The following is a 25,946-nucleotide window of genomic DNA, read 5'->3' on the forward strand; positions in this document are numbered from 1 at the left end:
AACCCAGAATAGTATACTTGTCAGATCTCTGGGAAAGGAAAGACTTTAAAACCAAGCAAGAGTTAGAGAAAATTACAAAATATATATTAAATGGTTTTGATTATATTAAACTAAAAAGCTTTTGTACAAACAAAAACAATTTAGTCAAAATCAGGAGGGAAACAACAAATTGGGAAAAAATCTTTATAAGGAGAAACTCTGACAGGGGTCTAATCACTCAAATATACAAGGAGTTAAAGCAATTGTATAAAAAATCAAGCCATTCCCCAATTGATAAATGGGCAAGAGACATGAATAGGCAATTTTCAGGTAAAGAAATCAAAAGTATCAATAAGCACATGAGAAAGTGTTCCAAATCTCTAATAATTAGGGAAATGCAAATCAAAACAACTCTGAGGTACCACCTCACACCTAGCAGATTGGCTAAAATGAAAGAAGGGGAGAGTAATGAATGCTGGAGGGGATGTGGCAAAATTGGGACATTAATGCATTGCTGGTGGAGTTGTGAACTGATCCAGCCATTCTGGCTGGCAATTTGGAACCATGCTCAAAGGGCTATAAAAGAATGCCTGCCCTTTGATCCAGCCATACCATTGCTGGGTTTGTACCCCAAAGAGATCATAGATAAACAGACATGTACAAAAATATTTATAGCTGCGCTTTTTGTGGTGGCAAAAAACTGGAAAAGGAGGGTATGTCCTTCAATTGGGGAATGGCTGAACAAACTGTGGTATATGCGGGTGATGGAATACTATTGTGCTAAAAGGAATAATAAACTGGAGGAGTTCCAGGCGAACTGGAGAGACCTCCGGGAACTGATGCAGAGCGAAAGGAGCAGAGCCAAAAGAACATTGTACACAGAGACTGACATACTGTGGTAAAATCGAATTTAATGGGCTTCTGTACCAGCAGCAATGCAATGACCCAGGACAATTCTGAGGGATTTATGGTAAAGAATGTTACCCACATTCAGAGGAAGGACTGCAGGAGAGGAAACATATAAGAAAAGCAACTGCTTGAACGCATGGATCGGGGCGGACATGATTGAGGGTGTGGACTCGAAACTACCACACCAATGCAACCACCAACAATTTGGAAATTGGTCTTGATCAAGGACACATGACAAAACCAGGGGAAATGGGCGTCGGCCATGGGTGGGGGGAGTGCGGGGGGTGAAGGGGAAAGTAGGAGCATGAAACATGTAACCATGTTAAAAATGATTATTAATAAATGTTAAAAAAAATAAAAAATAAAAAAAAATCTTCTCAGACACACAATGAGTTACTGAATCCCACAGCTATTTTGGTCCAGTGAAAAGATGACTAATCCCCGAGCTGCCTGGGTGCAAGGTTGTGACTACAACTCCCAGTGTATTTGTACCTGCTGCTTTGTCACTTGTCTGTTACCAAAGAACTTCAATAGAGGAATAAAATAAAACAATGAGATAATAAAATGCAAAATGGTAAAGTGGGATGAGTGATGTCTATTTACTTCCACATGGATTGGATTTTTTTGCACAAAATCATCAGCTCTATTCCAGAGGCATCAAAGTCCAAAGGCAAGTCAAAAGCCAAGATGACTGCTGATGGCTTGAGATATGGTGGATGACCTCTTTGATGTCTGATTAAGATCTAAGAACACCAGAGCACCTGCTTCAGCCACTTTCATGACCACTGAAATAAATTATTCTCATCTACCCGTTCTGCCACTGGAGGTCTACATGAGGTACACATCCCCGTATGAGCGGGGATTCCCCTCAACATGATTTAGTATATCTGCAAGATAGTTTTTTATAAGAGTGTGGTTGGTGTATGTGCTATAGTTTCTTGGAGTCACAGGTGAGAGATGGATGACAGGTGGACACTAAGGGGATACAAAGAAACTCATTTATTTCAATAGGTAGCAAAACATAAATCATATATAGTATTACATTAGAAAATTAAGGTAAACTTAGAGACATTCTGAGCATGATCATTTATTAGTTAGGAGAGTGGTAGCCAATAAATTGGGTCAATGGCCTGTCTTGAAGACCAAAGATCAGGAAGTAGGACTTATTAGCTTTCATATAGTTTTGGGTAGTATAAAAAAAAAGAAAAGAGTTGAGTAGATGGGGAAATAATGTAATTTGTTATAGGCAGCATCATGGGAATGAGGACAGTATGATTGTACACATTACATTGCATTACATTACAGGTTAGTACCAATGTAGGGCTAGTAATCACTCTACTCTGTCACAGAGTAATATTTACTTTATTTATAGGACCCATTTATGTATTGCAGACCTTGTTAGTGCACCTGCTCCTAGAAATGTCAGATAGGGAGATAAGGCTTTCTTTAATAGTTGTAAGGAAATTTCAGGGACAATGTATCTCTTAGGAATTAAAGATAATTTCAGATGCTTGATCTTTTCTCAGAAGCTGAAAGTATGTTAGATAATTGTATTTCCCATTAATTATAACTTTGAACTAACTCAAAAGGAAAATAAAATTCCTGAGCTCAGTTCAAGGACATAGAAAGATGACAGTAGGCAGATACAGATTCAATTACAAAAATCAATACTGCATAAAATTAATTGTATTGTAGAATACATATAGTAGAAATCCATACAACAGAAAGTAAAGGCAATATTAATTTTTATCTTTTCAATTGTATATATAGAAAAATATATACCAGACAATAAAGAATGAAGGAACTCTCCCATTGTGAGTAAGATAACAGCTCAAACAAGAGAGAGTCCTGGATCTTACCCAAGGGGAAACTCTCAAATCTAGTGTAACAAGCTGAAGATAGGGATATGATGGAGATTACTCACTCCTTTTATGTTTCCCAGTCTTTTCCTTCAGCAACCTGAGGTGCAGTTGACCTTCTCTCTTAAAACTGGAAGTCAGAAGTGACTCACCACTTGAAGAGTATTAATGAAGAGCTGAAAGTTGAAGAGTCCCAAAGTGGTCTCTTGCCAATTCTATTCTGCCCTTCATGCAGGGCAGGGCATTCATCTCCATTAGCAAGGAGAGTGGCCTATTCAAATGGGCTTTGGGACAGGGGTTACATAGAAGATTAAATTCATAGTTTAGCTCAGTTCTTTTTTTTAAAAAAAAAATAAGTTTAATAAAGATATTTTATTTCACCAATTACATGTAATAACAATTTTCCACATAAGTTTTCTGAAGTTATATGATCCAGATCCCACTTCCTTCAGTCCCCCCTCCCAGAGAGGGTAAGCAATCTGATCTGGGCTATACACACACCGTCATGCAAAATATATTTCTATATTGTTCATTTTTAAAAGAATAGTCATACAAAACCAAAACCCTTAAGTAAAAACCCCTATAAATTAAAGTAAAAAATAGAATGCTTTGATCTGCTTTCTGATGCCCACAGTTCTTTCTCTGGAGATAGAGAGCATCCTTTGTCATAAATTCCTCAGAATTGTCCTGGATCATCGTATTGCCGACAATATTACAGTCTATCATAGTTGGTTATTCCACAATATTGCTGTTACTGTGTAAAATGTTCTCCTGATTCTGCGTCAGTTCATGTAGGTCTTTCCAGTTCCTTCTGGAATCATCTTGTTCATTATTTCTTACAGAACAATAGTATTCCATCACCATCATATACCACAATTTTTCAGCCATTCCCCAATTGATGGACACTCCAATTTTTCCCACCACAAAAAGTCTGCTATAAATATTTTTTGTACAATTAGGTCTCCCTTTATTTTGATATCGTTGGGATACAGATTCATAGCAGACACATTATGGATATCATTTGCATCAATGTCAAATGTTACTTCAATTTGAGGAATATTCCTTGGGGAAAGGGAGACTTCTGTCAGCTCAAACTTACTAAGCAGGATGTTATCCGTTATCATTGGTCTCTCATCTTTGTAAATCTGAATAAGCACACCAGGCTGGATTTCTGAGTAGGTGGTCTATGTCTGCTTTGTAGGGATTGGTGATATTGCATTTGATCAGAATTATAACTACCCCACAGTTTTAATATTAAGGGAAAGTAGAATAGTATGCAAAAGTAGTAAATCCTGAATATTCTTAGATTATCTCTGGATTAGATGGCAATCAGGAGAGATGCACCATAAGTAACAGACTCATTAGGAGTGATAGTCTTGTTTAGCTCCTTGCCCTGAAACAGTCCTGTGGTAGTTTTTTGAATGTGGGGACACAAATAGAACTAATTACCAAGACAATATCATCAATCTATTTTGTTTGGCATTCCCCTAAGGGCCTTTTCCATGAGGTTCAGTGTGCCATAGGAGGTGATAGTATTTACTGCTTAAAAATGAGCAAGCACAAAGGCTAGAGATCTAGAAGCTGTTATCTTCATAAAGGGAAGTCAATCTCCTTCCTGGGCTGAACCCAGGAAGAGAGGCTATGTTTGGACATTCATAAGCTCTTTTGTTATCATGTTCCCTATATGTCATGTAGTTCTTTCCATTTTTTTCTAAAACTCCTCTTGTGCTTTTTCTTGAACTCAGCAATGAAATGGTTGACTATTTGGTTGTCAAAGTCCTCCTCACACAAGTGGGTATCTGTAGCTATGGACTTGACTTATCACAGCCATTTTCTGTGATAAGAATGGAAATATCAAAGGTTCCACTTCTGGGGTCACAGATGAACACATTTCTCTCAGCACCAACTTTTTGTCCAAGACATAATCAATAGTAGTAGCCATTGGTTCATTGATGATTAGGAGCACATTGAGAGCAGCAAAGTTCCAGCATCTCTGGTAGCTTGATATTGGGAATCATGGAAGTAGGCTGGTACTATGATGGCAGCAGATATGTGTTCTTGAGATAAGGTTTGGCACACTTCTCAATAGAAACTTTTGGACACCCCTTTATGCTGTACATGAACCTTAGGCCACTCTGCATGATTCGCCACTGTGAAAGATTTATACTTTATGTCCAACTATATAAACAATCAAATTTGTCATCAATCAAACTTTGAAATGAAAGACCTCATTGGTGGAGATCATTGCAACTTGAATCTTTGTAACCTCATAATAAGTTAAATACTCTATATCAGAGAGGCCTTGCTGTTTCTTTGGTTGTAAATAATGATCTATACTTTCCTTCCTTGAAAGAGTCCAGTAGGGGCAGCTGGGTGGCCCAGTGGATTGAGAGTCAGGTCTAGAGATGAAAGGTCCTAGATTTAAATCTGGCCTTAGATACTTCCTAGCTTGTGTGACCCTGAGCAAGTCACTTAACTCCCATTGCCTAGTTCTTATCACTCTTCTGTCTTAGAACCAATATACAATATCGATTCTAAGATAGAAGGTAAGGGTTTAATTTAAATTAAAAAAAAAGAAAGAAAGAAAAGAAAGAGTCTGGAATAAGTGGTGCCAAGATCAATGCAAACTGTGGGTCCTTTTGACCTGTTTGCTGAGGATCATCATAGCTGACTGATATGGACTAAGAAGTATTACTTCTGCCCAAAGACCCATAATGTATATATTTCAATGCTTTTTAAAAAAATAGTTTCTTTAGCTGAACCAACTTTTAGAATCATTCATTCACTCAGTATTTGCAAAGCAACTGCTCTGTGATATACAAAAATAAATGACAAAAAAAAAATGACAGAGTGCTTACTCCCAAGAAACTTACCTCCCACCTTCTCTTTGAAGGTATCCCATTAGGAAAGTTGGAAACTTGCTTTATGGTTGTGTGTACATAATTAAAATGGAGATTTGTGCTAGATGCAGATGAAAATATGAAGATGAGATGATGAACAGTAATTAATATGTGACCAAAATGGGAGATAAATCCCACTTTACTAGGATCTTTAAGTAGAAAATATAGGGATATTGTGATTAAAATTCTCTGGAAACTTTGTCTTAATTTAGAATTATTTATTAAATAATAAAAAACAGGCCAGAGAAAGAAAAGACCTCAGCTGGCTATTCTCTTTGCAGCTTCCTTCCTGAACCACCTATGCCAGCTCCAAGCCAGACCTTGGGCATGCCTATGCTCCAGAGCCAGCTCAGAGCCAGACTGTGTGCACTGGGGTTCCCCTACTCAGTTTGGAGCTATATCCCATGTACTGAAACTTTCTTAGCCACCTTCCCCCTACCTCTCAACCAGCTGTGCAGCCATACCACAGGTATGGCAACATTCTCTTAGTCACCTCCTCTGTCTGAGTTTCTATGGCCACAGAACCACTCTCATTGGTGTACTTCAACCTCACTTTGGGCAATAGGGCAAAAGATGGGTCTTCCTGATGCCAGAAGTCACATGTCCACTTCTCTCCTACCCCATTATCTTAAGAGGCTTGTTTACAGATCAACAAAAACTTCAGCTCCATTCTTATTCAATAAGAGAGTAGGGGAAGAAGCAAGTTTTAGCTTCAATTTTAAGGTTTTTCCTTTAAAATCTAAAGGTTGTCTTAGAGTTCAGGTTATGTAATGCAAAAAATGCAAGAGAGGCTTTTGCTCTTGCAGGGCTTCAAATGAAAACTTCTGGCAGTTAGAAGGCTTAGAATTCTGAGAAGTGAGTTGGTCACTGAGGCTTGAACAGAGCAGAAGGACTAACTAGAGCTCTGCTTGGCTTTCGGTTTTGCTTTTGGCCTGTGCTTTGTCTCGGGACAATTTGAAGCTAGCTAATTTCTCTGGACCTTTCCCTGACCTTCTCCATATTATTTCCCTGTTTCCCTGCCTGTTTCCCTGGGGCTCTGGGAGGCAGGGTGGCTTTTAGGTTTTTAGTGAATAGACTTTGTGGATTCAGTTTTCCCCAATAGGCAAGTAGGACATCTTTGAATTCAAACTATCCCTTTAGTATTCCCTCTACTTTAAAAGCAGCCAAATCTTCCCTGGCTGAGAGAAGCAGGTCCTTCTCTCAGTCTAACCCATTCATGTGACCCTCCCCCATCTTGAGTTTCTCCCTAGCAGCTGTTAGATATCCCAAATCCCTCTCTCCTTCCTGACCAACCCTGAATATTAATAAATCCCTTTGTTACCTAATCAAACCCTCTGGAGAATCATTGTGTTGAATAATTAGGCAAGGGTTGAAGGGTAAGGAATTATTCTATTTATTTTCTGAGGGAAACTGGAGGCATCCATCTTGGGAGGAAGTAGTTGCCCAAGACTTCCTCCTGAATCCCTTCAGTTTCATTGATAGGAAGGAGCCTTGTGATTCCTCCTTTGAGGACTTGAGAAACTGACAAGAAAGCCCTCAAGTCAGATTCAAACCACTTCTGACTGGCCCTATTCCTTGTGTCTATAAAAGTACCTTTCCTGTCTGGAAGGATTCAGCCCATTATCCCAGTATCCTCTATCTCTAACTTGGGTGTCTAGTCTGTGTTAGTTGCCTCTCCTGAACACCTCACCCTGTACCCTTACCATCCTAATACCGCCTTGTCCATTTCTCCCTAAACTCAGCCATCCCATTCATTCATCTCCTATCACCTCAATCACCTTTTACCCTTCCATCACTCAGCAAGGGAAGGAGAGCACCCCCAACTTTAGTACCCCTTTTATCCATAACAGTTAGTGTTAAATTTCTATAGGGGATAGGGCAGAGTGGGGTTGGAGATGGTAAATGGGAGTTTTAAATATTGAAGTTCAATAGCATTTCAAAACACATCAGACTTGTTTAGAGTATCTCTCTTCTTTTCAATGTATCTTTTTTCCCCTCTAGTTCTGGTGCAGTTTTGAAAAAGATTGTTAGAATGGAGAAATTAATGGAAAACAATTTCTGCATCATCTTTCTTAACCATGACTAGGAATTCATTGTTAATCATTGCAGTTTTTACTAGTCTTTAGCAGAAGTCACAGAAGGCTATGATACTTACTAATATACTATGCTATTGATAGTCACTATGAAGATTTATAAAGACAGTGATTTTGCATATAGTTTGAATTCTATACTTTATACTTTATACTCTTCTTTTTCTATGCAATTTCACTGGGTGATATCATCAATTCTCATGAATTAAATTATTATCTCTATACAGATAATTCTCAGATCTGTTTAGCAATGTTGTCATCATATCTCCAACTGTCTATTGAACATTTCTAACTGGATATCCTTAGACATCTTAAAAAATTTTTTTGAAAATGTATTTGTTTAAATAACATATATTTTATATATACATATATCTTTTTGTCAAAAGATACCTTCTCTAATGGGGAAGAGAGAAAGGGAGGGAGTTTACTGGGACTTTTAATGTAATATACAAACAAATTTTCAAAAAAATTAAAAAGATGTATATTTATCAGTTCTTTCTCTGGAGATAGAAATACACAAATCATTCTTCCAACAATATTTCTGTTGCTATTTATAACATTCTCTTGGTTCTGCTTGTTTCATGCTTCTTAATTTCATATAGCTCTTTCTATGTTTTTCTAAAATTAACTTGTTCATCATTTCTTATGATACAGTAGTATTCCATCACAATAATATGCCATAGACATCTTAAATATAACATGTGCAAAACAGAACTCATATTTCTCCCCAAACCCTCTCATCTTCTGAATGTGCCGTAGAGAGCACCATTGTTCTTCCAGTTGTTCAGGCTTGCAAATTTGGTACCATCTTTGACTTCTCAAACAGATTCACCTTCTCTTACCCCTATATACAATCTTGCTAAGTCTTGGGATTTTTACATAGTCATTCAATAACCATTTATTAAATGTCAGCTTTATACCAAGAATTGTGCTAAGTTCTGGAGATTTAAAGAAAACAAAAGATAATTCCTGTTCTTAGGGATCTCACAGGCTAGTGGGAGGAAAAAAATGAAAACAACTATGTACAAGAAAGTTATATGCACAACAAATTAGAGATAACCAATAGACAGAAGGTACTAACATTAAGAAGATTCAGGAAATATGTCTCATGGAAGATGAGATTTTAGCTAGAACTTAAAGAAAACCAGGGAAGCCAGGATACAGAAATGAGAAGAGAAGAGTATTCCAGGAATAGCCAGTAAAAAAGCTTGGAGTCAAGAGATGGAGAGTGTGAGATGAACAGAAAAGTTGTGTCACTGATTTGTGGGTTGGATAGTTATGTTGTGAGGAAGATTATTTAATTATTATGTAGGAGACTTAGCAGGAAGGACTGGAGAATTCCACATGGAATGGGGAAACAGGAAGTGGCTTGCTCTGTCTCTGAGAAAGACTCCATGGTGGTTGGAACAAGCTGTAACTGACCCTGGGAGACCTGAGAGATAGATTAGTTGCACCCTGATTCCCTGGGATCTTGGAGAGTGGTGAAGATTGAAAGCAGAGGACATCAATCCTGCAAGACAGCACTGAGTAGGGAAGTGGCCTGTGATCTGGTGGACAGCTTGCAGACTTCAATCCTTACCTGGCTACATCAGTTCTGGAGGAGTTGGTTCCTGGCATCCTGTAACATCCCTGGAAGAGTTGTGAGATCCCAAGTTCAAGCCCTCTTCCCCATGTCCTTAGCCAAGCTGTCAAAGCCTGGCAGAAGCCTGGTTGGCTAGAGATCTTACCCTTTTTGACTACAGTCCTGGGTTGTTAGCCATAGTTTACCTAACCCCCTTTCCAATCCTCTCTTATTATTATTAAACTGATTCCCTGTGTGCTTTTAGTAATTTTAGGTCCTCATTGTGTATATGTATTAATCTGTATTTATTCCAGGCTGGGTGGGGCTGAGTGACAGTTGGTCAGGCTTAACTGCCATTTCAGTCAATGGTCTTTCCCTTGTAGTTAAACCTGGTTCCCAGACTTGTAAAGTCTCACCCATTCTCCCTTCCTGTCTCCTATCCACCCCAGTGAGCCCGCAAGTAATATTTAAGGTACCTTCCCTGGTTTTCCCCATTATAGGTAGGAGGGTAGCAGCGTGTGAAAGATTTTGACTGCCAAATAAAGGACTTTTATATGTGATCCTAGAAGTGATAAAGAGCTACTAGAGGTGACAGATAGAGAGTTGACATTGGCAGATCTGCTTTTTAGGAAGATTATTTTATAGCTGAGAATAAGGCAAACTAGAAGAGAGAAAGAGATACAGGTGAGAGATGTTATGAAGGTTAAATTGATAGAAATTGGTGACAAATTGGGTATGGAAGGGGTGAAGGAGAGAGAGCAGTTAAGGATGACATCCAGTTTTGAGCCTAGGTGATTTTGCAACATCTCTTATACTTCGCCCCTTGCCATCCTGGTGCAGGCCCTCAATTTTTCCCTCCTGGACTATTGTAATAACATTTCAGTTGGTCTCTCTGCTACGAATCTTTCCCCACTACAGTCCATCCTTCACTCAGGGACCAAAATGACCTTTCTAAACTGCAAGGCTGACCATATCATTCCCCTAAACTCCAATGGCTTCCTTTTATGTATAGGATAAAACATAAACTTCTCACTTTAGATTTTTCAATCCTACCTTTACAGCCTTTTTACACTTTCCCCCCTTCTTCTGTGTATTCTATAGTATAGCTATAGTGGCCTTCTTGCATTGTGGCACACAATACTTCAACTTCTGACTCAGTCTTTTCACAAGCTATTTCCCAAGTGTGGAGTTCTTCCTCATTTTTGCCTCCTGGCTTCCTTGGCTTCCTTTACATCTCAGCTCAAATTTTACCTTCTGCAAACAACCTTTCCCAACCTCTTTTGATGCTAATGTCATCCTCCTGAAATTTCCTTCAACTTTCTTGCATTTTTATTTTGTATTTTCATGACTATTTGTGCATTGTGTCTCATTATATTTGGAAACTTTTGAGATCTGTGACTATTTTTTATTTTCTTTTGATTCTCAGTATTAAGCATATAAAAATATCATAAACTACTTGTTGATTTGACTTGAATTCAGAGACAGGAAATATCAGTAGCTCTAGTTTAGAACAGGTTGGCTTAATGCCTTTTACATATTCATGGTATGCTTCTGTACTTTCTACTATCTGCTAATAGAGTTGAAGTGATATGATTATATTGACCTCTTTGCAATGGCCAGAACTGTAGCAATATATCTATCTAATCCAGTGCTATTACAATTACACAGAGACAGCATACACAGCCATTTGAGCTGGATTCACTTATTGTCTGTGGTACTTACTAGCCTGTTTTCTCATCTATAAAATGACAATGCTAATACTTGCTGCTTACCTAACAGTAAGCTCATGTAGAATGCATCTTGAAGCTTAGGACAATGTTGGATAATGAAATAAGTTAATGAAAATATAATAATATTAATAAGAAATTAAAGGGAAAAGAGGGAAAGGGACTAAAATATGAATAATTTTATCTCCACTATTGTATAGAAACATTGACTTTGTGATACTCAGACAAAATTATCACTCTCTATTTCATCCTTTCTAATGAATATATTCAAATGCTATCCATAATATATAATGAAAAGTCCTTGCATCTCTGTCCCCTAATTCACAATAAATGGGGTGAGAAATTGAACTTGAATAGATACTAGAGGTTCTTTGGTGATTAGATTTTTCATTCAACAAAATTTCTAACTATACCTTTTTAAGTAAGATGAATTAGTGACTCCTGTGGCAAATTCAAAAACCTATCTTTCTGATTCATACCGATCCTGATGTAATGAACTTCAGAAGTTATATGATGATGTAAGCATGCAAAGGATCTGTGATTTCATGAGCAGGAGAAATTCCCTTTGTGGGAATTGGTCTCTGGGGGGTGGGGTGGTGGTGGTGGATGGCATTTGGTCTGAGGGCAGGATGGGGGCAGGGCCTGGCACTCCATTTCTAAAAGATTCACCATCACTGACCTATAGCATTAACAGTGACCACCATCTGGGCATATGGGCTAAACCATGTGGTAACCAATGGGCCACAAATCTATCAGTGGATTAGGGTGATGTCTACCCCAAGCCTTTGAAGACTTCCCCTTATGGAATAGGATGAGAACAGTGTGTTTCAAAAGACCATAAAGGCAGGTGAAACCAGATGCAATAAAGGACTTAGAGTTTGGTCCGACACTAAAGACTTCCTAGGTCACAACTAATTATCCTGACTTTTGTCTTGCCACTGAACTTGTATGATTCTGGAAGAGAGAGTGTGCTGACTGTGCAACTCTGCCTCACTTCAATCCAATCCATGCACAAGTCATCACCCCATGATGCCATTAGTCCTTTTTTAAAACAATAGGAATAAATAACAATAAGAAAATCCTAACATTATATAGCTACTCTAATGGTAAAAGTTAATGACTAATAAGATATCTCTATAATATTAATGTTTTCCTAGATCATATTTCTTAGATAAGAACTATACTCAAAGGGCAAAGCCAAGATGGCTTAGTAGCAGCAAAAGCCAAAACTGCTTCAACTATCCTTCCAAACTGATCTTTAGAAAGTGCCCCATAAGGACCAAAGTCAAAGCAGGATGAATGAGGGGGCTCTCTCACTGAACACAACTTGAAAGGTAGGCAAAGAGAGTTGAATTTAAAGGGATAAGGGAAATCCAGAAGCAAAACCCCAAACAGAAGAGTGCTGGCTGTGACCCCCCTACCCCACTTTTCCCTGACCTACTGCACAAGAGCCAGAACCTGGGTGTGGGCCTACTTTGGGACCCTGAGATGTGGATTGCCCCAGTTAGGGAGAACTTACCCCTTGAGGTCCCAGGCCCTGGCACTAGCACAATTCGCAGAGAGGTCAGGTAGTACATCTGGGCCCTTTCAAGCCTCTGTGCCTTGCGTTTTTGAAGACAGCTTTAAAGAAATGGAAATTAAGGCAATTATTAGGAGCTACTTTACTCAATTATATGATAGTCCTTTTTATGACATGAATGTTGTACTGATACCTAAGCCAGAAGGACAAAAAATAGGGAAAGAAAATTAGAGACCAATCTCCTTAATGAGCATAATTGCAAAAATCTTAAATAAAATACTAGCAAAGAGACTACAGCAGTATATGTTGTGATGATAATAACAGATATTTTGGAGAAGCAGATAAATGTGTCAGGGCCAGTAGACCTTCAAGTCACTGGCACTGATTGACAGACTTCAATGAGAAAGGAGGGGGTTAGACACTCCTGGATCTCAACCCTCCCCTCCACCCCCCCAGCAGTTGCTGTTTCAGTTGGAAATGGAGACTGGTTAAGATTCTTCTGGTAAGTTTCTGTTATGGCTGAACCCCAATGATGTTCCCTTTCTCTAATTTATATTCCTCACAGGTCTGATAGAGAAATATGTAGAAGCTAGCTAGCTATCTGTTGAGGACTGGGATAAATGATCTTCTTAAAACTGGCAGCTGACAGGATTCAAATTAGATGACCAGACTTGAGTTGTATGTATTCCCCCAAATAATTTCCAGGCACAGATATTGAAGGTAAACGTTATATTAAGAAGTAGAAAGGAAAACTAGAGGAGTTAATGAAGGTATTTGAATAAGGAAAGGTGACCCTGAACTATTAGGTTGAAGCTGCCCCCCCCCACAGGAGGGGGTGAAAGCACCTAACTGAATTTGTTCTCTTGTTAGATAAATTATATATCTAATTCATTAAATCACTAAATAATTATTATATTGATATTTATAAGGATTAATTCTAACAAACAGGCTAACCCCTAAGTAGAAACCACACTGGCTTATGCCACAATGGCCACTCAGGTGAACCCCCAAAGTCTGGAGCAGTAAGCAGTCAGTCTGCTCTCCTCAACCCCCACAAAGCAACTGCCAACTCCTCTCAACTGCCCCCTCACCCAAAGTTCTCCAAGAGGGTCTCCTGGAATTCTGGGTGAGGCTGTCCCTATATCTTTGCAGGGATTCCATGCATCCATCTCTACATAACATATATCACAAAGATTATCACTATAACCAGAGAGGATTTGGTCCAGGAACACAAGACTGGTTTCATATCAGGAAAACCATCAGCATAATTGACCATATCAATAATTAAACTAACAGAAACCATATGATTGTCTCAATATATGCAGAAAAGGCCTTTGGTAAAATACAACACCCATTCCTTTTGAAAACACTAGAAAATAGGAATAAAAGGGTCTATCCTCATAATAATAAATAGTATTTATTTAAAACCATCAGCAAGTCTCAGCTGTAATGGGGATGAGTTAGAAGCCTTCCCAATAAGATCAGGAGTGAAGCAAGGATGCCCATTATCACCACTATTATTTAATATAGAATTAGAATTTCTAGTTGTAGCAATTAATTAGAGAAGAAAAAGAAATGGAAGGAATTAAAGTAGGCATTGAGGAAACTAAATTATCACTCTTTGTGGCACTTCAAAAAGAGTAGCATGATAAGTTCTAGTTTGTTATAAGAATGCTAATTAAATGGTTAATTTAATTTAATGATTCAATTAAATTAACAGGTTAGCTAAGTGATTTTTAAAAGTAAAAAAAAATTTCAAAAGAAAACAATACTTTTGATCCTGATTCTTTGTGGATTTATCCTTGGGAGATGTCATAATATCTCTTTCAGGGTGGCATTTAGAACATTGTGAGATTTCATTAAAAGTTGCTTCATATAAGATTTTGTACACTTCCTTACTTGCTGTGTAAATATGCTTATGCTAGAATCATATGGATTTGTATATGTAATCTGTATATCTAATCTATGTAACTAACAATATCAATAAAGAGCAAGGTCCAGGTTTACTATTCCATATCATGACTTTTTCTGACTATTCCTCAATCCCTGGTTGGTCTTATGATCATGTTGGCAAACTATGGCACACATGCCAGAGAGGGCTTCTCCACTCCCTCTCTCCAAGCACACCTAAAGACATTTTTCACCTCACTCCTCTGCCCAGTACCCCAGTGGGAGTTCTTCCTCTGTCCCCTGTCTGGGTTAAAGCAGCAGTTCACATGTGATGTGAAGGTTGAAGTTTGGGCACTCGGTCTCTAAAAGTTTTCCATCACTGGTCTAGGATCTCCTCAGCTTCTTTTAGAAATGTTTGGAAGTTAATCCCTGTAGGAACTCAAATTTTGTCTCCATATATTTATTCCTCTGTATTTCTGTTTCTTCTTGTTTTTTCTACCTCTCAGGTCTTGTAGCCCTACTTCAAGGCTTGAAATCATCACAAAGGTAGAAAATTCATTCATGCTAAAATTTATCTTCAGTAAATCATCAGTGAATTTCAACTTGATGTTAATGGGTTATTGAGTATTCAGGGAAAGATAAGGTCATACTTCATCAAAAAGATACCTGTCGAGGTAATTTCATAGTTTTTATTGTTGAGTAGTCATATCCAAATCTTTGTGACCCCATTTGGGGTTTTCTTGGCAAAGATACTAGAGGGGTTTGCCATTTCCTTCTCTAACTCATTTTTATAGATGAGAAAACTGAGACAAACAGGATGAATTGACTTTGCCAGGATTATACAACTAATAAATACCCAAAGTCAGACTTGAACTCAGGAAGATGAGTTTTCCTGACTACAAACCTGTCACTCCATCTACTGTACCACCTAAATTTTAGAGAGACACTAAAGTAGGGGTTCTTGATGTCATAGCAATCTGGTGAAGCCTATGAACATCTATAAATTGTCCCCTATATTAATAATTGAAGAAAATGCTAGATTCCATTTAGAGGTTATTGAAAATAAAGATGTAATTTTTTTCATCCAAATTCATAGGCCAAGGATGCTTTGGGAGTTTGTAGACTCCAGTTCAAGAACTCTTGCATTAGAAGGGTTCAGGAGGGCCCTACTAGATTTATCCTGAACACACCCTTTATACAAATTTGAGAAAGAACATAATTATTGACATTGAGAAACTTAGAGTCTAGTAAAAGTTGATACAGTATGTACTGTACACTAATGTGATAGAAGGGAGATTATGATAAAATATAAAGAATGCTATCTGAAATAAGAGGAAGTAGAGACTATTTTTAACTTGAGGAATATAGGTCTATAATTATAATTTGCAAAAGCATCACCTAGACAAAATGTACTTGACCAAACAATATTCTGCATGCAATGAGAGTTGACATAGTAGGATATGATATATCATTTGGCTTTTAAGAAAACATGATTTAGTTTGCCCAAGATACTGTAATGAGTCAAAAATTGACAAACAAGCTACTTTTGTTGGATGGCTTTCTCAATTTGGTATTTAAAAAAAATTCTGAATGAAACTAACACCAAAGAAAGCAAACATTTCCATAAGCAGAGTAGAGCAGTATACACTTAAAACTGATTTATGTTATGAACAAAATACTATAATTTTAAAATGCATCATAAATTCAACTGATTTTACTGGAGGCTGTCTTGATTGTCTGTGACTTCTTTTGGCCTTCTTCCTGTTTTCTTCTGTGTAGTTCTGAGGGAAAAAAAATCAATGCTTTTTCCCTTTTGGACAACTCTGTTTTCTTCAATGAACCTCCCCCTCATTTGAAAATTGAACCTCCTCCTGCCCAAGTAAAAATTAAGTAATAAAAGACCTTTCTGATGAATATACATAAAAAATCTCCTCAGGGGTCACATCCCAAAATGTAAAACTAATTATGAATTATGAATGAATGATATCAATCTTCTGTCAAAAGTTGCGTAGAATACTTTGTCATCAGGTCTCTGGAATCATCACTGATAATTCCATTGATCAAAGTTTTTGAATATTTCATAGTTTTCTTTACAATTGTTATTGTTATGGTATCATTTATTCTTCTAGTTCTGCACATCATAATCCTCATTAGTTCATACATATCTTCCTAGGTTTCTATTGTAAAAAGGAATTCTTTACTCCTTTTTTAATTTAACAGGTGACCTGGAGGTCCTCTTACCATAGAGATTTATAGGGATTAACCAGTCCACAGTGACAGGAAGTAGAAACCATAGAGAGAGGAAGGCAGAACCAGAGAGATAGGAAGGGAAGGAGGAAAAAAGGGGGGGGGGGGCAGTGTCAGTTGGTGAGGGGGAGTTGCTGACAGTTAGGGCTAACAGTTGTGGGGAATTTGGCTTCTGGGAGTGTGTTGGATTGGTGGTTGTCATCTAGTTGCTGAAATATAAAGGCAGGCCTGAGCTTATTGAGAGGGTTTTTTGGCTTTAGACTTTAGAGTGCTTTGTGGCTTTCAGGTTTTTGGCTTTTGATTTAGGCTGTTAGGTTTTTTTTTTTTGTTTGTTTCTTGAGCTTTTTGGAAGGTGGATGGTCTTTGTTGACAGACCTAATTGGGGTTGGATTAAACACTGATTGGGTTGGTTTTGATTGGGCTGGATTGGGTTGGAACTTTGTGGGGTGGTAGTTAGTAGAGGTAGTTATAGGTAGATATAGGCAGTTTTAGGTAGTTATAGGATAACTAGTACAGACATTAGGAAATGTTCTTTCTCTACCTCTTTCTTATATTTCTCTCCTTTATTATATTCTTTTACTATCTCTATTTTAATTAAGCTAAATTGTTAATTGTTAAGAGCTGCTAGAAGTTTTCTTTTCTCTGAATTAAAGGGATAATATTAATTTATCATTCTACTATATTCTCATTAAAAATTAAATTATTAAAAGCTGCTCTCTTATTTTGTCAAAAACTCTATTTTAACCCTTATATTTAATTCATGAGCTAGCTAGGAGACTCAAACCTAGAATCTTCTAATCATTTTCCTTATTTTTTACTGAAACTATCCCTAAATGTTACTAGCAGTTAACTCTGTTACAGCTGTTAATTCTTTATGCTAAACAGTACTATCTACTGACAGAAAGTAGAACTACAAACAAAATTAGCAATTAGATTAACTATGATTCTGAGTAGTCTAGTTCAAATTGTGATGCTGTTTCCTGTCTTTCTAAAATGGCTTATTATGCAACAGAATATTTCACAGTGGCTCTATATAGCACTGTTCCTAGCTGTACTTCTACCAATAGGAGGCCTGGTATTCTACCTATTCCTCAGGAAAAAACAAAATGATAATTTGTTTGACCTCAAAGCTGATCTAAAATTTCACATTGGAAAAGACTCAAGTGACCTTTATAAGAAACTGGAGGAGAGTTTGGGGGATCTCAAGGCTTATATAAAAGCATTGAGAAAGGCTTGAAAAATCCCAGAGTAAGAAGAGAGGTTTATCTTTCAATACTCCCTTATCCTTAGAGTCAACTCAGTCTCTGTCCAGTCCTGCTCCATGCAATTCTGCTTATACTAAAACCACCTCAACTCCTCCTCATCCAGTTCTATCTATCTCTAAATCTACCCAAACTCCTCCCACTCAACCTTTTCCCCACCTACATCCATTACCTATTCTATGGCTACTCAAACAAGAAAACAAGAGGCAGAAAACAAAAATAATTCAGTTACAGGCCTATTTCCCTTAAAATATGTACCCACCTTTAATAAGAATGGAGATGTTATTTCATTAAGGCATCATACACCATTCACTGCCCCCCAAGATATTGATATTTAAGCAAAATATTCCTTCTTTTGAGGATGATCTAATTGTGATTATTAAAAAGCTAGAGAGAATTTATTGCACATATGATTCCAGATGGATTGATATTGAAAATTTGCTCCAAGCTTTTTTGACTGAAAGAGACAAAAATAAAATAATTTCTCTTGTCAATCAGGCTCAGAGAAGGAAAGCAGTTCATTGGCCAACACAAGACCCAAAATGGAACCCCAACAATGAGCAAGATTAATTAAGCGTCTTCCAGGCTAAAGAGGCATTATTAACCATAATAAGAGATTGCTCCAATAGGTCTGGTACATAGCCAAAATTTGAAAATCTTAAACAAAACCCCAATAAAAATCCATCCCAATTTATGGATAGACTTATTGAGATGGGATGTGTATATATATATATATATATAGAGAGAGAGAGAGAGAGAGAGAGAGAGAGACCTGGATCTTGCCAGAGAAAGGGATGTCAGACAAATAAGAAGACAGTTGGTAAAAAAATTTTGTAAAGTGGTCAGAAATTATTTTAAGACCAATGGACCTTGAATAATTGAGGAGAGTAACAGTTTATGTAATTTAACTACCATGAAAAGAAAGATGAGAAGAACAGTGACTTAATAGAGACATTAAGGAGAGAAATTAAAAATTTAAAGGAGGAAATTAAAAGAGAAAAAGCAAATCAAGCAGTGGCCATAGCCTCTTTGCAAGAATACACAAATCAAACACCAATATGTTACTTCTGTGGAAAAAGGGGTCATGTAATGTAAAACTGTAGAAACTGGAACCAGCTCAATAACATAAATTTTAGAAATAATGGGAACTCTAAGAATAACAACTTTAGAAATCATAACAATTGTAGAAATAATATCAAAATAGAAGCGTATTTAGAAACACTAAACCAAATGAAGCAAATGATAATTTACAACAATATATCAGAAATGGGGCTCATCTATGTAATACTCAGGGTAGAAATCTCCCTCCATGAGAAGAACCTCAGAGAAATGGTCAAGGACCTTTATGAAGGTTGGAGAGGGGAGAAAGGACTCTGGAATCAGAGAATGAAACCTTTGATTTCCCAGACACTGATATCTTAACACCAGTTATCCCAGTCCATTCTCCCCTACATAGTACTGAACCTCATGTAACCTTGAAAATTGGGGACACTTATTATGCTTACCTCTTAGACACTGGACCTTCCAGATCAATGTTGATGAGTAAACCAGATTCCAAGTGCAGTTCAGTTGGCTCTCTAAATGTAGTAGGTATATCCAGGGCACCTCTGAAGGTCCAAAGCTTTCCCCTCGAATGGTATCTGTGTGACCTCTATCAGTAGAATATTTTCTCCTTCTAATGCCTGCTGCCCCTATAAATTTAATAGGGAGAGACCTTGTATGTAAACTCAGAGCCACAATAACATGCTCCCAAGATGTTGCTATGGTGCTAAAATTGCCTGAGGAATCTTTAAATCTGCTCCCTGTACTTCTTTTAGACAGTCAGGAGGTGGAAAATTTTGAAATACCAACTGAAATGCCTGAATCTCTCTGGGCCACATCTTTTTTCTTCTTTAAGGACATTATTGTTATTTTAATTTTGTCTTTAGTCTTTAAAAACAATAGAGAAAATGTAAATAATATGCAGTAAATCAAACTTTAAAAATATAATTATTTGTTCTTTAGGTTTATCCAAACTAGGGAGGTGAGTTAAGGCTTTGCAGAAACATCTTTTTCTTTTCCTGTGTTTCTTTTCTTTCTTTTTTTTCTTTTTTTGGATATTAGATTTTTTGAATACTTTCCCATAGTTACATGTTTCATGTTCTTTTCCTCTCCCCCAAGCCCCCCAAGTGCCCCCCTTAGCTGATGCACAATTCCACTCGGTTTTACATGTATCATTGATTAAGACCTAATTCCATATTATTGATAGTTGGACTAGAGTTATCATTAGTGTCTACATCCCCAATAATATCTCCATCAGCCCATGTGTTCAAGCAGTTGTTTTTCTTCTGGGTTTCTCATCCCACAGCTCTTCCTCTGAATGTGGCTAGTTTTCTTTCTCATAAGTCCCTCAGCCTTGCTCTGGATCCTTGCATTGCTGCTAGTAGAGAAGTCCGTTATTTTCTATTGTAACACAGTGTATCAGTCTCTGTGTACAATGTTCTCCTATATCTATTCCTTTCACTATGCGTCAATTCCTGGAGGTCTTTCCAGTTCACATGGAATTGATCCAGTTCTTTATTCCTTTGAGCACAATAGTATTCCATTTCAACAGATACCACAATTTGTTCAGCCATTCCCCAATCGAAGGACATCCTCTCATTTTCCAATTTTTTGCCACCACAAAGAGCGCAGCTATAAATATTTTTATACAAGTCTTTCCCCTTATTATCTGTTTGTGATATAAACCAAGCAATGCTATGGCTGGATCAAAAGGCAGATAGTCTTTTAAAGCCCTCTGAGCATAGTTCTAAATTGTTATCCAGAATGATTGGATCAATTCACAAATCCACCAGCAATGCATTAATGTCCCAATTTTGCCACATCCCCTCCAACATTCATTATTCTCCCATGCTGTCATTTTAGCCAATCTGCTAGGTATGAGGTGATATCTCAGAGTTGTTTTGATTTGACTTCTTCTACTTATTAGATTTAGAACGCTTTCTTATGTGCTTATTGATAGTTTTTATTTCTTTATCTGAAAACTGCCTATTCATGTCCCTTGACTGGGCCACATCTTTATCTGATACAGACCTACTCAAATCAGCTGTAACTGTGCAAATCAAAACAAAAGGTTGTTTACCTCCTTCCATTCCTCAGTATCCTCTATCAAAAGAGGCAATTGACATGGGTCGGGGTGGACGTGATTGAGGGTGTGGACTCGAAACTACCACACCAATGCAACTACCAACAATTTGGAAATTGGTCTTGATCAAGGACACATGACAAAACTAGTGGAAATACGCATCGGCCATGGGTGGGGGGAGTGCGGGGGGGGGGGGGATGAAGGAGATAAGAGGAGTATGAATCAGGCAACCATGTTAAAAATGTATATTAATAAATGTTAAAAAAAAAGAGGCAATTGAGGCAATTACCGCAGTGATAAATTCTTTAATTGACAAAAAATACTAATTCCATGTAAATTCAAATATAATACATCTATTACCTATTAAAAAGACAAACTTAGATATAAGTGGAAAACCTATCTATCAATTTGTACAAGATTTAAGGGCTGTAAACAATCATGCCATCAAAAGACATCCTGAAGTTCTAAGCCCATCCACAATTATCTCCTCTATTTCTAGATCAGCCTCATTTTATGGTAGTAGATTTGTGCTCAGCATTTTTCTCAATACCCATTCATGAAGATTCCAGAAATATATTTGCCTTCACCTGGAAAGGTTCTTAGTGGACATGGTGTTGTTTGCCCCAAGGGTACATGGAAAGTCCCACTATTATTTTCACAGATTTTAACACAAGATTTAGAAAATATTAAATTTAAAGAGAGCTATTTGATACACTTTGTAGATGATTTGCTCTTGGCCTCACCAAAAGTCAAAAAGCCCTCTAAAGGGTAAAGCCAAAAAGTCATCTCAGTAAGCTTAGGCCCACCTTTATATTCCAGCAACTAAATGTCAACCACCAACCCAATACACTCCCAGCAGCCAACTTCCCTGCAACTGCTAGCCCTGTCAGCAACTCCCCCTGACCAACTGATGGTGGCTCCCTTTTTTTTTTCCTCCCACCTTCCCTTCCTGTCTCTATGGTTTCTACTTCCTGTCACTATGGACTGGTTAATCCCTACACATCTCTATCATAAGAAGATCTCCATGTCCCCATTAAATTAAAAAAGGAATAAATGATTCCTTTTTACACTGTCAAATTGTCCTTTTGTCACTTTGTTAGCACAATAGTAATGGATTCAGGTACCATAATTTATACAGTCATCATCCAATTGATGTGTACTCCTTTAGTTTCCAATTCTTTGTCACATATAGACTCTCTTCCTCTTTCTTTAATCTCTTTGGGGTATAGGACTAGTAGTGGTAACACTGAATCAAAGAACATGTACAATTTAGTGATTTTTTTGTGCAAAGTTCTAAATTGCTTTCTTAAACCAATTCAAAGCTCTACCAACAGTGATTTAATGTGTTTGTTTTATTTTTCCAACCCCCTTAAAACCTATGTTCCAAGTACTCTGGAAGCACCTCTCACAGCTTCTCCAACATTTGTTATTTTCTCTTTCTGTAATCTTTGTGAATCTGGTAGATTTGAAGTTGTATCTTACAGTTGCTTCAATTTACATTTTTCTAGTTGTTAGTGATTTGAAGCATTTTTTATGTGATTGTATGGATTTTTTTTAATATGGACTATGGTTTTCTTCCTTTGGAAAAAACTTATTTATGCCCTTTGACCATTTGTCATCAGGGAATTTCTTGTCTGTGTAAGACCTTTTCAATTTTATATAAGCAAAATGATCAAGTATATCTTTTGTCATCCTCTTTATTCCATTTTTGGATATGAATTCTTTTCCTATTGCTATATTGCAAAGGAAAGTTTTTCTTCAATACCTTTCATTTGTTTATATTTAAACCATTTAGAATTTATCTAGATGTGATTTATTATTCAAAACTTACTTTTTGCCAATTTCCCAATTTTTCCAGGAGCTTCTGTCAAATAGGGAGGCCTTAACACTAAAGCCTGAAGAGTCTTTGGGTTTATCAAACACTAGGCTACTAGGTATAAGTTGCATATATACTGAACTTGTTCCAGTGTGTACGAATTGGTTCTTTTGCATGAACTGGTAAACTGTCTTTCCAGATATTTTTCACATTCTTTAGAAAAAAATTCTTATTTTGAATGGATTTCTTTTAACATCTAATTCTATGCATGGACATATCTTATAACTTATAACTTTGCTTGTAATTAGTTATACTATTTTTAAAAATTGGTTTCCTGACCAAGATGGCAGAGTAAAGGCAGTGAATACCAAAACTCTCCTAAATGCCCCTCCAAACAATGTTAAAATAATGTTTCAAAACAAATTCCACAAAAGAATGGGATGAAGTAATTTTCTTACTCAAGATGGAGGATTGGCAGAAAAAGTCTATTTCACTGGGTTAAGAGAGGAACACAGTCTAGTACAAAGTATGCCAGGTAAGCCAGCTTTGATTCTCCTTTCCAAACCCCATAACCCCAAGGCATAAATCAGGAGTGAGGCTGGGAGGCTCCAAATGCAACCAGCAGTGGGTCACACCCAGAGCAAGCCGACAATAGGGCTTGGCGGTGACTAAATCAGGGCAACACCCAGTACAGACCAACTGGAGGCCTTAGGAGTGACTTAATCAGCTGTTAGAGGTGCTTCCAGATCTCTTGATGCATAGGTTTTAAGGGGGTTGGAAATATTGTCTAAAGGAGATTACAAATGACCCTCTCCTGGCATTGGGTGCTGGACTTTGTTGCATTGTCAATATGTATTTCTGGACCAGAGATCTTGGGTAAGAGAGAGGGCTAGCAGAAGCAAGGACCTAGGTCACAGTTACAGGGTAGAGAGGAGTCCTTGTGGTCACTCACAAACCAGATTATAGGATAGGAAATCACAGACTACACCTCTCTTTAGATCATATCACTTTAGGAAAAGTTAAACTTGCAGACCCCCAGAACTAGCTGGGGCATGCATGAAAAACTTAAAGCTTAGGAAACCAGCCTGTTCATACTTGGATCAGAGTCCAACTTTAACATAAAGTTATAAGTTTAAAAAAAAAGTTGGAAAAATTAGCAAACATTAAAAAAAGAGATTGAATAGAATCTGGATAGAATGTGGTAGCGAGAAAGAGTAAGGCACAAACTCAGAAGAAGATTAAAGCAGCATGCATGCTACATGCAAAACTTCAAAGAAAAAATGTGAATTAGCCATAGGCCCTAGAAGAGTTCAAAAAGGATTCTAAAGATCAAATAAGACAGGCAAAGGCAAATAAAAGAGGCAAAGAGAGGCAAAAAAAGTGATGCAAGAAACGGTTAATAGCTTTGTGAAGAAAGCACAAAAAACTTGGAAGAAAATAATATCTTAAAATTTATAATAGCCCAAATGTTAAAAGAGACACAAAAATTCACTAAAGAGAAGAATTTCTAAAAATTAAGAACTGGCCAAATGGAAAAGGGGGTACAAAAGAGCTCACTGCAGAAAATAATTCCTTAAAAATTTGAATTGGGCAAGTAGAAACTAATTACTCTTTAAGATATCCACAAACAATAAAATAAAATCAAAAGAATTTAAAAATAGAAGTAAATGTGAAATATTTCATTGGAAAAAACACTCATCTAGAAAAAAAATCCAGGAGAGATAATTTAAAAATTATTGGATTACTTGAAAGCTGTGACCAAAAAAGCAACCTGTACATCTTATTACAAGAATTTATCATGGAAAATTGCCTTCATGTTTTTCAACCAGAAGGTAAAATAGAAACTGAAAGAAGCCATTAATTACCTCTTGAAAGAGATCTCAAAATGAAAACTCTCTCTAGCCACATTCCAGAGCTTTCAGGCCAAGGAGAAAATACTGCAGGCAGTCAGAAACAATTCAAAAATCATGTAGCCACAATTAGGAATATATAAGACTTAGCAACACTCACCTTAAAGTATCAAAGGTGCTAAAATATGATAGTCCATAAGATAAAGGAACTAGAATTACAACCAAAACTTATCAATACAGTGAAATAGTATAATACTTCAAAGGGAAAATACATATTTAAAGAAATAGATGACTTTCAGGCATACCTGATAAAAAGATCAGAGAAGAAAAGAAAATCTGATGTTCAAATACAAGAATCAAGAGAAACATAAAGAGGTAAATGTGTAAGGTAAATAAGAGGGATCTAATAAAGTTAAACGATTTACATTTCTACATGCGAAGATATGTAGACAAAAGGCATAGAGGTAAGTTGACTGTGATGGAATGACCTAAAAAAATTAAAATTAAAGGTTAAAAAAGAGGATTTTGCATTGAGAGAAGGTGGTGGGCAATGCTTGTACCTTACTCTAGTCAGAACTGGCTCAAAAAAGGAATAATATGCACACTTGCTTGGGTATAGAAATCTAATTTACCCCATAGAAAAGTAGCAATGAAGGGCAATAAGAAAAGGGGGAGTGATAGAAAATAGTGCAAATTAGGGGAGGTATAGGGTGAAAGGAGAGAGAGGATAAACGTAGGGAAAATAGGATGGAGGGAAAAACATAGTAATCATAACTGTGAGTGTGAATGAGATGAACTCACTTATAAAATGGAGGCAGATAGCACAGTAGATTAAAAAACAGAATCCTACAATATGATGTTTATAAGAAATACATTTGAAGTAAAGAGAGAAACATAGAGTAAAGGTAAAGGTCTGGAGCAGAATCTATTAAGCTTCATCTGAAATATAGGGATAGCAATCATGATCTCAGACAAAGCAAAAGCAAAAACAGAACTACATCAAAGAGGTAAGAAAGAAGACTTTATCATAATAAAAGATAACATAGATAATATAATATAATAACCAATACTAAATATATATCCACCAAATGGTGTAGCATCCAAATTTTTAAAGAAGTTAAGTGAGATACAAGAGGAAATCATAATACTATTCTAGTAAGTGACGTTGACTTTCACCTTTCAGAACTAGATAAATCTAACTACTAGATTAATA

The 25,946-nt window shown here is 37.0% G+C and overlaps 1 pseudogene; it reads right to left on the bottom strand.

Moving 5' to 3' along the window:
* The window catches only part of LOC123241660, a 74,019-nt pseudogene that overhangs the window by 9,980 nt on the left and 38,093 nt on the right, over positions 1-25,946 (bottom strand).

This window comes from Gracilinanus agilis, chromosome 3 (assembly GCF_016433145.1).
Source record: "Gracilinanus agilis isolate LMUSP501 chromosome 3, AgileGrace, whole genome shotgun sequence".
Taxonomy (NCBI): domain Eukaryota; kingdom Metazoa; phylum Chordata; class Mammalia; order Didelphimorphia; family Didelphidae; genus Gracilinanus; species Gracilinanus agilis.